The sequence below is a fragment of the Dermochelys coriacea genome, chromosome 7 (genome assembly GCF_009764565.3).
Source record: "Dermochelys coriacea isolate rDerCor1 chromosome 7, rDerCor1.pri.v4, whole genome shotgun sequence".
Lineage (NCBI taxonomy): Eukaryota > Metazoa > Chordata > Testudines > Dermochelyidae > Dermochelys > Dermochelys coriacea.
In genome coordinates, this window is record NC_050074.1 from 72,680,012 (window position 1) to 72,692,121 (window position 12,110).

The window sequence follows — 12,110 nt, forward strand, 5'->3', positions numbered from 1 at the left end:
GGCACGTAAATTCCTGACAACACCAGCTATAGCAGTACCATGCGAATGCCTATTCTCACTTTCAGGTGACATTGTAAATAAGAAGCGGGTAGCATTATCTCCTATAAAATGTACAAACTTGTTTAGCTTAGCGATTGGCTGAACAAGAAGTAGAACTGAGTGGACATGTAGGCTCTAAAGTTTTACTGTCTTGTTTTTGAGTGCAGTTATATAAAAATTAATTCTACATTTGTAAGTTTCACTTTCATGGTAGAGATGGCATTACAGTACTTGTATGAGGTGAACTGAAAAATACTATTTCTTTAATCTTTTTTACAATGCAAATATTTGTAATAAAAATAAAAATAGCATAAAGTGAGCACTGTACATTTTGTATTCTTCTTTTGTAATTGAAATCAATACATTTGAAAATGTAGAAGAAATCCAAACATGTATAATCAATTTAAATTGGTATTCTATTATTGTTTAACAGTGCGATTCAAACTGTGATTAATTGTGACTAATTTTTTTAATCTAGTTAATCTGTTTTGCATTAATTGCTTGAATTAACTGTGATTGACAATTGATACTATTAATACAGTGCTTGTTCAAAGAGTAACAGCTTCATTCTCTTTTTGTGGTCCATGACTACCTCCCAGGTATTAGTCCATAAATTTCTTTTAATTATTTTCACCTGTTTTTGTGTTGCAGGCTGCAGTTTTTCCTAGATATTTTTAATCCTCTTTAAAATATCGTAGCACTCTCTGCCTCCCTTCTGCAGTACCTATCCTGTCAAAATGAAGACAAGCATCTTCTTTTATGATTTTTATTTCCAAAACCATTTACTAGGGTGTGTTTCTGTTGACAAATATTATTCCTTTCCCTTAGTATTGAAAGCACTAGCTTTCCAATGCACCCAGTTCCTGACCTAAATAGCAAGAGTCCTAATGTATTAAGCATCATATTGTACCAGCCAAGGCACCAGGGTGCAGAGATAAGCTAGAGAGGGGTATTTGGACTTCCAGAAGGCTCTTGTTAAAATTCTACCTCTAAAATGAAAGGGAGATTAAAATGATTTTCCTGCTTCTAATAAGCTCTTTCCTTTGAGCTCTGCTAAATCATCCCTTACAAAAATGACTTATCCTTGGGTCTCATAAAAATACTTCTGAAGAGTAGATGCTTTGCCTTTGGATAGGGCCAGATTTCACTGCAAGGCAGACATTTTCCAGATACTCCTTAGGGTAGGATATTCCAAGCCCCCTATACATACATGGTCTTCCCTCCCACACTTCAAATTAGACATGTTGAAAATAATATTTCCAGCCATTTCCTTTAGGATAAGTTTGTTTGCCAAATAGCAGTGCCTTCTTTCTCAGTTATGAAAAGTGTTGTCACAACTAGAAAACAAATGAAGCCTCTAGTCCCTTTACCTTATCTATGAGCTCATGCATCCCTAGGACACAGGATCTGAGGAAAAACATTCATTAGAATATGTAACAACAGCTGTAGCACATCAGTGCCCAGGTGCCCATAGGGGAGTTCACAGTATGATCACTCTGAGACAGGAAATGGAGCCACTTAGGAATGTAGAACAGCTCACACTTGCTGTAAAAATTACAATAATTGTCCTCTCTCTAAGTCTTCTTTGATCAGACATTTTCCTGTATATCAGTTGGTCTATCCGGTTTAGTTCTATCTGCAATCTGAGATACCAGATCATGCCCTATAGGTCATGCACTGTGTGTGCAGCACGTCTACTCCCAATATAGATTCACATGCATTCCACTTGTTATTTTTCTCCTTGCTGACCCCAAATGTTTTGCACTTATCAGCTTCAGGTCACATCACCAGCTTCTGACCCACTCAAAATCTGGATCTTCTCTGCTGTACTTGCTTCCTTTATATATAAAAGTATGTCAGCCAGTGTGGTTTGCAGTGACAAGTACGCTCTAAAAACCCAAAAGGATTAAGGCCCAACCCTATCTACTTACTGAATCATATCTTAAAAAAAAAAAAAAAAAAGCGCGCTACCAAATTTGTCAGATACTTTAGAACACTTTGCTGATTTCTATTTGATCATACAATTTCTTCAGATGTTATGAGATCACTTTCCTTAGGAATATCTCTATCAATTTATCTACCACTGAAGTCAGATTTTCTGTTGACAATGTCCTACCTCCTCCTTAGCCTCTTAAATATTGAGTTATGTCTTTACTCCATTCAGTGACCCCAAGGATGTCTTAAAATGATCTAATACTGGATGAACAATCTCTTCAGACTTCCATTTCTAGGGTCCTTTCTAGTATTTAACGCATCTGGTGCTAGAATTTTCAGTGATTTAAGACGTACGTACTTTTTTTTTTTTTTTTTTTTTTTTAAAAAAGATGCGATAGTGAAATTACCATTTCCTGGAACTTTTATTTCCACTTAAAGGTGTCTTGGTTCTAGACAGCCGTATGAAAAAAATTAAGAAGTAATTTAATTTTTCAGCTCTTGTATAGGCTATTCCTGTGTTATTAGCCCCCAGGATTATTTTATTTTATTTTATTAGTTACTTTATTGTCATAGGTGAGATGACTATTTTATAACAAAGTCCTTTTCTCTCAGAGTTTTCAATCTAAATTGTACTGCTGCAAAACAAACAATTAAAAGGACAAGGCAAGAGGGTGGGATCAAATATAATCAGAAGTGATTGGTAATGGAAAGAAAGCCTAACAAAATGGGTTTCCAAGGAAAGTCTGGGAGAAGGTGCAGATGCTTGTCACATGGGAAAAGGGAGGTTGTTCCAAGCATATGGGGTAGCCTGAAAAAAAGACTTAGGGCTTGTCTACGGGTAGAAGTTTTCATGGAATAACTATTACTAGCTTATTCCAGAATAACTTTCACTCTGAATTTACAGATTGTCTACATGGGAAAGAGATAAAGGAAACATTAAAGGAGATAAAAAGGGATATCACTTATCTTTTGATTATAACCTAATCTTTGGATGCAGCATTAAGTAGGATGACTTCTAAATATAACAAATATAATACCTGTAGACTAAGATGAAAACAACCTTTAAATCCTTATGGGATCAAAGACACATACAGAAGGAAGAAAAGGTGGTGCTTCAAAAATATATGTCCCTGAAGGGCAAAATCTTTGAAATCTTTGAAAATTTTTGTATGTAGAATATATAAACATGTTCCTGGCATATCTGTGGAAACTAAACTGTATACCTCTGAAAAGTTTGGTGAAAAGACTGTAGTTCCAATACTATCAGCATTGGCTTGCTAAACCCAGGGTTGTGAGTTCAATCCTTGAGGGGGCCATTTAGGGATTTGGGGCAAAAATTGGGGATTGGTCCTGCTTTGAGCAGGGGGTTGGACTAGATGATCTCCTGAGGTCCCTTCCAACCCTGATATTCTGTGATTCTGTCATTTACCTCAAGAGAAAAAGATTGAATGAAATGTATATGATTCAAAGTTCTCTTATTCAATTCTCTTATCTGTTTCACTCTCCCTCAGGGTAAGCTTCTAGGAAAAAGGAGGCCAGTGGATTGTGATTTTGAGATAGAGTCCAGAGAACAATTGTGTGCCCACAGTGTGATTCAGTTCTTGGCAAGTCTTGGTGAGGACATCAGTGGGGCAATCTGGTCTCTGGAGAGATGGGATTATTAGATCAGGTACTGTGCTTAGAGAGTAACTTGTTTACAAATCAACACTGCAAGTTGTATCTCACCACATTCATATCTGAAGGTAAACTGGCATTTAAAAATGTCACCAAAATGTAAAATGAAAACCCAGCTGCTGTTTTCTGTAAATACTATGCAGGGATTCACATGGCAGACTAAAGCAGCTTCCTGCAGTGTTTAGCTGAGACACAGAAAAATCATTTTAATTAAAGGGATAAATACATAATTTTCAGCATTAATTTCAACTATGAAAAAGAAATATATCTTAGAAATGTGGTGTTGTTTTACTCTATTTCCAGCAGTGTGCTGAATACCATGTTTCATACATACTCTATCTGCAAGATGACTGTGCTCAGACTTGACTGATTAACTGAATGTTGAAGGAAGAACATTGGTGGAGAATTACATTCAAACATATGCAGTTCTTTTATTTTGTAATTTTGGCTATTATTAAAAACATGGGAAATAAATTTGTTTTTAATTCCTAGGCATTACTATCTTTAGTTTCCATGAAAAACTGCATCAACATAGGAGAATAAAACTGAAAAAGGTAAAACTAAAGAAGCCCAAAGTTATCTCCTTTCTGTTAATGCATGAGAACATGAACAGTATTTATGGCCATTTACCTCAGTATATATTGGTATTTTAGATTAGACGTAAAACTGAGGTTCTGGCAGACATGAGGTCCCATAAAGGTTCCATAGCATGGAATTTACCAAATTCTAACATAGGTAATTACACTCTACCTATCTAAATTTCCCCTGAAGATTCAACTGGAATGAAACATTGTCTCTCTTCATTTTGCACAGTGTTGTCATAGAACTTTAGGGGAAAAAAGATGACATGATTCTTGCCCCCCAAAAACTTACAATTTAAGTTTAGACATAAGAAAACAAATGATAAAAATAAACAGCGGGAAGGGAGGACGAGGTTTATAACGATATGATTATGTACTTTTTTGGTTCATTGTGGGTTAAATAGCTCTATGTTTTGTTTTAAGTGGTTGTGCTTGCTTTTCATTCGCGTGTGTGGATAGGGCTTGTGATACATGAGATAAAAGTAGTAAAGTAGACACATGGTAAAGGAAGTGGGGTATATCAGAGCACAAGAAGATGGAGGGAAGGAAAGACAGGTTGATAATGAAAGTTATTTCATTTCCTCCCAGAGGATTTCAGAACTGGGAAAAGTGATAGTCAGCTATATGTATGCCTGGGAAAAGTGATAGTCATCTATGCGTGTCTGTACATGTACACACACATACTGACCAAGACCGAAACCGATCTCTGCTTTGGGATCCACCTTGGTAAGAGGCACTATATAAATACATGACTACAATATTTTCAAAGCCATTTTAACATGTTCTCTTCTTTAGACAACTGTTTTTGCATTAATGCCTCAGCTATTTCATGATCTAGCAATATACACATGCCTTATATAAACAAAAAGATATTAAATGGTGACTTGTTTACTGAAATATCAAAATACTGTCAAGCAGAGAAAGATCTGCCAGCTGCAGATGGGGAAATAAACTCGGAATGTTGGCAAGGTGTAATAACGTACATGTACTGTACAGTCCTGGGGGCACCTTGTGACATTACATTAAATGCTTTCCCTGAAGTGGATTAAATGAGACTGCAATCTGATGATTTTTTGTCAACTTTTAATATAGAAACAAAATGTTATTTGCATGAATATGTCATTTACTCTAGCAAGTCATCTATTTTTGAAACAAATATTTTGGTACATGAAAATGTATTCAGAATAAATTTTGCTCTATGCAGAATGTACGCAACGTAAACATATAGCATTGCTTTAAAGATGTCTGGTTCTTATTAAATGACAAAGCAGTTTTCAAAACATCAGAAATCTACCCTATGAGCTGGCAAGCTCTCAGTTATGGAATGTTTTAGCAATTTCTCATTAAATTCTCATTAAACTGCCATGTTTCTTCTCCATTTCTTTTTCTCTCATCTTTGCTGATAAAGCAAAATATCTGCATGTAAATTCAGGTATTTTCCTATTTGAAAGCAGAACTTTTTTAGCCTCAATTTACACTAACATCCACCTCCGTACTACGTGAACCTTGTATCCTCACACTTTTTCTGCTGTAAATAAATTACATCACAAACCCACAGTTAAGAAGAAGAGGTTACAGAAATCATTGTGTAAGATAAAAAATTAATTCCATCTCATTTCAAGCTTTTTGCACTGAGATTTTTCTTACGTTCTTTTGAACTTTGGAAGGTTAAGAAGAAGCATTATCAGCCTTTGGTCTACTTCCTGATTCATCTAGCGATGCCACAATAAAGCAATATGCTTTGGCAATACCCAAATGATTTACTACGTCAAATGCACTGAACTTTGACAACATTAAATAGCTCTTCATAATCAGTATTCACATGGAAAAATAGGTAATATTTTAACGAGGTTCTGGAAAAATCTTTCTATAAATCTGAATGTGTTGATGGCACTTTAAAACAACTCTCTTTGGTAGGTAGTTCTATCACTTAATTACTTCAATAAGTTTCACTACCAGGGTGCTTGCTCGGTCTTTACATGTTTTGCACTCAAAGAAACAAGTCTGAAAAAAAGAAACAAATCAGATTTTCTTATTAAGATTGCAGACCTTTAAAATAATCAAAAAGCCACTTGAATACCTTCTGACATATGTACCATTGTCATAGAACTAATGCCTATTTACAATGCATTTGGTCATGCACACATAGGTTAAAGATTTCAGAGTAGCAGCCGTGTTAGTCTGTATTCTCAAAAAGAAAAGGAGTACTTGTGGCACCTTAGAGACTAACAAATTTGTTAGTCTCTAAGGTGCCACAAGTACTCCTTATAGGTTAAAGAGTTAATCACACTAAAGAGAATAGGACTTGAAACTCAGAGATACTAGCTGAAACCTGAATGCCCACATCCATTACTCCTGTTAATGATTACACCATTTCTCAATTTGCAGAAGGGTGCTGTACTCAGACCAATGGAAACATAGCTTCTTATCTCTGAAGTGGTCAGAGTGTGATTGACGGGTCAATGATCTATTAAAACACAACTAGCTGCATCAGCAAGTTTTGCATTTGCAATGCACTGCAACTAATCATTAAAACTGCTATCATATAAAATCTGGTAGAGCACATTAATACATTTTTCTCCAGCCTACACAAAATAAGACAAATTCTGATTTTAAACACAACTCTTTTGAAGCCACCATGCCAATATAATTTATTAGCATTTGTAAAAATTTGTGACCTGCCTAACTCAATATTAAAAGCAGTTTTAAATGTCTATAGTTTTAAACAGATAGATGCTTAACACCATTAAATGAATTTACAAGTCAATATCTATTACCTAATTATGTATCTCTGCATCCTCTAAAGCTAGTACATTAATCATTACACATAAGATTGGAACCTTTAAAGGGGTCTGACTCAAGCTGAAATGTAATGCGAGTAAGGTGCCTAACTCCCTTTAAGTCTCTGGAAAAAAAAATCAAAAAAAAAAATCACAGCTCCAGTATTGATTCAGAAGGATTATTTCCCTATTTAGAAAAAAATGACTACAGTTCCACCTCAGATGATAGTTTCAATATATATCTAGAACAGAATGATATCCCTAGCTTCTGTTTGCCAGAAGCTGGGAATGGGCGACGGGATGGATCACTTTATTATTACCTGTTCTGTTCATTCCCTCTGGGGCACCTGACATTTGCCACTGCTGGAAGACAGGATACTGGGCTAGATGGATCTCTGGTCTTACCCAGTATGGCCACTCATACATTCAACTGGTAAATTAAAAAAATCTGGTAGAAATGTACCAAAAAAGATCAATAGGAATAGATTCATGGAGTGCATAAAGCTTAATTGTTCTCCTTCAATACACTTTGTGAAAATGCCAATATGTTATTGCACTTGAACCTTTGATTTGGTGTTCTGTGATGGCAATAGATAAGGGCCAGATTGTGAACCCCTTTACTCAGGATGATAGTTACTAACTTGAGTAGTTCCATTATATTTAAAAGGAGCTCTGCAGATTGAGCAGCGCTGTGGATCTGGCCCTGTATATTTAGTGCCTTATAAATAAATAAATTAGAATTTTCCCTGCAGTTGTAAAGGGTGGCAGTGCTTTTATTTTTTTTTCATTTCACTATTACTTCCAGGCTTTTCCCCATCTTCTCTTTAAACAAAGATAAGACCGAACTAAAGTTTCATTGGCCTTGCAGTGCAAAGGAACTAAAAAAGTCTTCTTACTAATAATCTCGTTTATCTCACTTTCAAATTCAGTTCAAAGTAGGGTTTAGAGTCTGTGGTGAAAAATAATCCCAGGTGGTGAAAGAATACAAGGTTGGTCAGCTAATGTGTCAGCTACAAGGAAAATCACAGTGGGAATGAAGGGGTCAGAGATTGCTATGGGTCAGGGCTAGGACTGCACTGGTACACAGCTGCATGGCATATTGGCACCTTTTTCATGTTCTCCAGAATAGAAGCATATATTATATATTTTTAAAGTAAGTCTCTAGCTGCTGTGACCTCTGAGATAGCTTCAAAAAATGTGAAACAAGTCTAACCAACGTACATCTGCCCCATTCATTTCAATAAGCATTCAGATGCCCAGTGATAATCCTTTAAATATCAACATTGGTAACCATGTCACTGCTCATTAATTCAAAGAAGAAAGGAGAGGAAGGATCATGTTATGAAGATCTACAATGACCGCTCATGTTGGCACCACAAGTGAGGAAAGCTAGGGAGTTTATCACCACTTTTTGTCTCCCCCAAATCAGTAAAAAGCCAAGCCCAGGAGCCTAGCAGAGTCCAGTGGGGACACTGAGCCCTCCCATGGAGAGATATGCACAAGAATGCCAAAGAGGCATACACGTATCAGGAAAGGAAAGCCAGGTAAGATCACACAGGTGATCATATTGAACATCTGCACAATATACTAAGTAATTTCTTATACGGGCAAAGCTTGGAAGAGTATCCAGTCCCACCACTAAGTGGGGGTCCAGAAAAATAAGATGATTTTGGATGGTCTGTTGGAGTAGCAGCCACAGTACAAGATGGTAAGAAATCAAAAAATCTGTGCACACACAAGAGAACTGCATGACTTCTTTTTGTCATCCTCGTCCTCCTTTTTTCCTTATTCCAATGTCATGTCTTGTAACTGCCACACAATGCCTCCCATCTAAACCTTAAATACAAGTCTTTGCATAGAGATTATGATCTTAACTAATAGCAAAATCAGCTAGTAGAGGTATTTCAGAGTAGCTATTCTGGAATAGAAGTGACTTTATTCCAGTTATTCTTTACTCCAGTTATTCTGCTAACAAAAGTGTAGTATTTATTCTGCAACAGGGTCCACATGGGGACATTCTATGAGGAAAACTATTGTGGAATAATTCCACAGAAGCTATGCTAATCAATCTCCCCACTTAGCCAATACCTATGTCTATTATTTTCCTGTAAGGCTCTTCTTATAGCAAGGATGAAATTGGCTCCATGTAAATAGTACTTACACTTTTCACTGAAATTCAAATCTACATTAATCATGAATGGGAAAGCCATTTATTTTTAACAATATTAAAATCCCCCATAAAATTATCTACTTAGTACAGGGGTGGGCAAACTATAGCCCACGGGCTGGATTTGGCCCATCAGGGCTTTGGATCTGGCCCATGGGATTGCCACCTCCGTGGTGCTGTGGGCCCCGCACCGCTGCTGGCATCACATCCCTGCAGCCCTTGGGGGGCGGGGCGGGGGCAGAGGGCTCCGCGTGCTGCCTTCACCTACAGGCACTGCCCACCGCAGCTCTCATTGTCTAGGAGCGAGGAAATGCAACCAATGGGAGCTTTGGGGGAGGTACCCACAGGCGAGGGCAGTGCGCGGAGCCCTTGCTACAGCCCCTGCCCCAGGAGCCACAGGGACATGGTGCCGGCGGCTTCCAGAAGCAGAGTGGGGCCAAGGCAGGCAGGCAGGCAGCCTGTTTTAGCGCCGCTACACGCTGCTGCCACCCTGGAGCTGCTAACACCCAGGTAAGCAGTGCCGGGCCGGAACCCACACCCCGAACCCTTCCTGAACCCTGCATCCCAAACCCCTGCTGCACCCCAACCCCCTGCCCTGAGCCCCCTCCCACATCCCAACCCCTTTCCTTGTAACCCCACGCCCCTCTGCACCCCAAACCTTTGCCCTGAGCCCCTTCCTGCATACCCCATGCCCTCCCACACCCCACACTCCCTCCTGTACCCCAACCCCCTGGCCCCAGCCCTACATTCATGGCCCTACATGTAATTTCCCTACCCAGATGTGGCCCTCAGGCCAAAAAGTTTGCCCACCCCTGACTTAGTATCTGATTTTTGACCCTGGCTGATAAAAGCAGATTGGCTACAGCTAATTTATAGTGGCATTAGAGGAGTATCAGGCCTACTTAGCCTATATTTTACAACTGTTTTCACAAAAGAAACACATTCTATGTACGAAGAACTAGTTCAACATTGCCATAGAAGAACTTAATAGCACTCTTGCAGTATAAGCAGCAGGCTCAAGAGTTTAAACCACACCCAGCCAGTGCTGTCACTATGTGCTCAGAAGCGTTACACATTCTAAAACGGGGGTTGGCAAATTTTTTGCCTGAGGGCCACATCTGAGTATGGAAATTGTACGGCTCACGAAACTGAGGGTTGGGGTGTGGGGGGGGTGGGGCCAGAAATGAGGAGTTCAGGGTGCAGGCTGGGGCTCCACGCTGGGGCTTGAGATGCAGAAGGGAGTGAGGGCTCTGGCTGGAGGTGTGGGGTCTGGGGTGGGGCCAGGGATGAGAGGTTTGGGATGCAGGAGGGGACTGCAAGCTGGGTGTAGAGCAGAAGGGTTCAGAGTATGGGAGGGGGCTCTGGGCTGAGGCAGGGCTGAGGGTGCAGGTTCCAGGGTGAGGCCACAAGTGAGGGGTTCAGGGTGCGGGAGGGGGCTCTGGGCTGGAGGTTCGGGTACAGGTGGGTTCGGGCTCTGGGGTGGGGCTGAGGATGAGGAATTTGGGGTGCAGGAGGGTGCTCCTGGCTGGAACCAAAGGCTTCTGAGGGCAGGAGGGGGATCAGGGCTGGGGCACAGGAGGAGGTCAAGGGTGCAGGCTCTGGGTGACGCTTACCTCAAGCGGCTCCCAGAAGCAGCGGCATATCCCCCCTCCTCCAGCTCCTACGCAGAGGTGTGGCCAGGCTGCTCTGCGCACTGCCTAGTCCACAGACGCAACCCCCTCAGCTCCTGGAAGCAGCGGCATGTCCGCCCTCCAGCTCCTATGTGGAGGCGCGACCAGGCGGCTCTGCGCGCTGCCCTGGACTCAGGCGCTACTGCTGCAGCTTCCATCGGCCCTGGTTCCTGGCCAATGGGAGCTGCGGGGGCGGCACTTGGGCAGCGTGCGGCTCTCACCGGCTGCCCCTATGCAGAGGAGCTGGAGTGGGGACATACTGCTACTTCCGAGAGCTGCGGCTCACGCGGAGCAGGGCAAGCCCCTGACCCTGCTCCCTGGTAGGAGCTCAAGGGCTAGATGTAGCCCATGGGCCATAGTTCGCCCATTCCTGTTCTAAAAGAACAGTCAGTTCAGAAAACAGAGCCTAGAGGTTAAAGCTGACCTCACTGTAAGATACTCCTTTATTTCTTCTTCATAACCCCTTCATACAGTGATTTTACCATTACAGTAGCTTACTGAATGGGAAGTAGTCCAATAGGACTACTCAGGTGCTTGAAGTTAAGCATGTAAGTGTTTGCAGGATCAGGACCAGGAGTTTCTCAATTTCTGCTCTGCATTTTGTTTTTGCTATAATGGGCTAATTGATTTCGACTAGTTATTCACTGAAGATAGACAGCTTACATTTGGATATTTTCAGTTGGAGTTAACTATAATAGATACATTACTCATTTTAAAGGATATTTTATAGAAATAAGGCTGCAAGTTTTGAATATTCAAACATCTGAATATTTGTTCTATTCAGACAACTGAGATGTCTTCCTTTGGTCTTTAAAAATTAGAATAAAAGGAGCAGTTACTTTGCCTTTGCTGATTCTTGTAGCATTACTTGCAGGATTTTTCCTTTTGAAAAGAAACAAACATTGATTTTTGTTTTGCAATACATACAGCACACACAATTAAAGAGACATGAGCATACAGCGACCATTACAAACAACAGAAGTTAGAAGTCCTTTAGAACAGTGACCTTTCAGATAATGAGAGATAAAGGTAAAAAAAAGTCAGGTAAAACAACTGAAACACACAAAAAGGATGAAATATTCAAGTCTTTGACTGCTTTGGTATCAGGTCTTCAAGAAAAAAGTATCAAGGTACTCTTCTCACGAACAGCAAGTGCATATTATGACGAGAGATACAATTTTCCAAAACCTCAGTTTTGAAGAAGGGAGTTTTGGTGTCCTTCAGAATAGGAGATACATGATCTTTTAGCTTTCAGTTGTATGGA

At 40.0% G+C, this 12,110-nt stretch overlaps 1 protein-coding gene across 17 annotated transcripts in view; it reads right to left on the reverse strand.

Moving 5' to 3' along the window:
* The window catches only part of SHLD2 (shieldin complex subunit 2), a 166,127-nt gene that overhangs the window by 37,791 nt on the left and 116,226 nt on the right, over positions 1-12,110 (reverse strand). Inside the window, exon 1 of one of the 17 annotated variants that reach the window (XM_043519713.1) lies at positions 11,686-11,728. The exons of 15 other annotated variants lie outside the window; for them this stretch is intronic. The gene's annotated coding sequence lies outside the window, so the exon portion shown is untranslated. Of the gene's footprint in view, positions 1-10,789; positions 10,814-11,685; positions 11,729-12,110 lie in introns of those variants that run through there. One more of the 17 variants, XM_043519712.1, reaches the window with a different exon arrangement.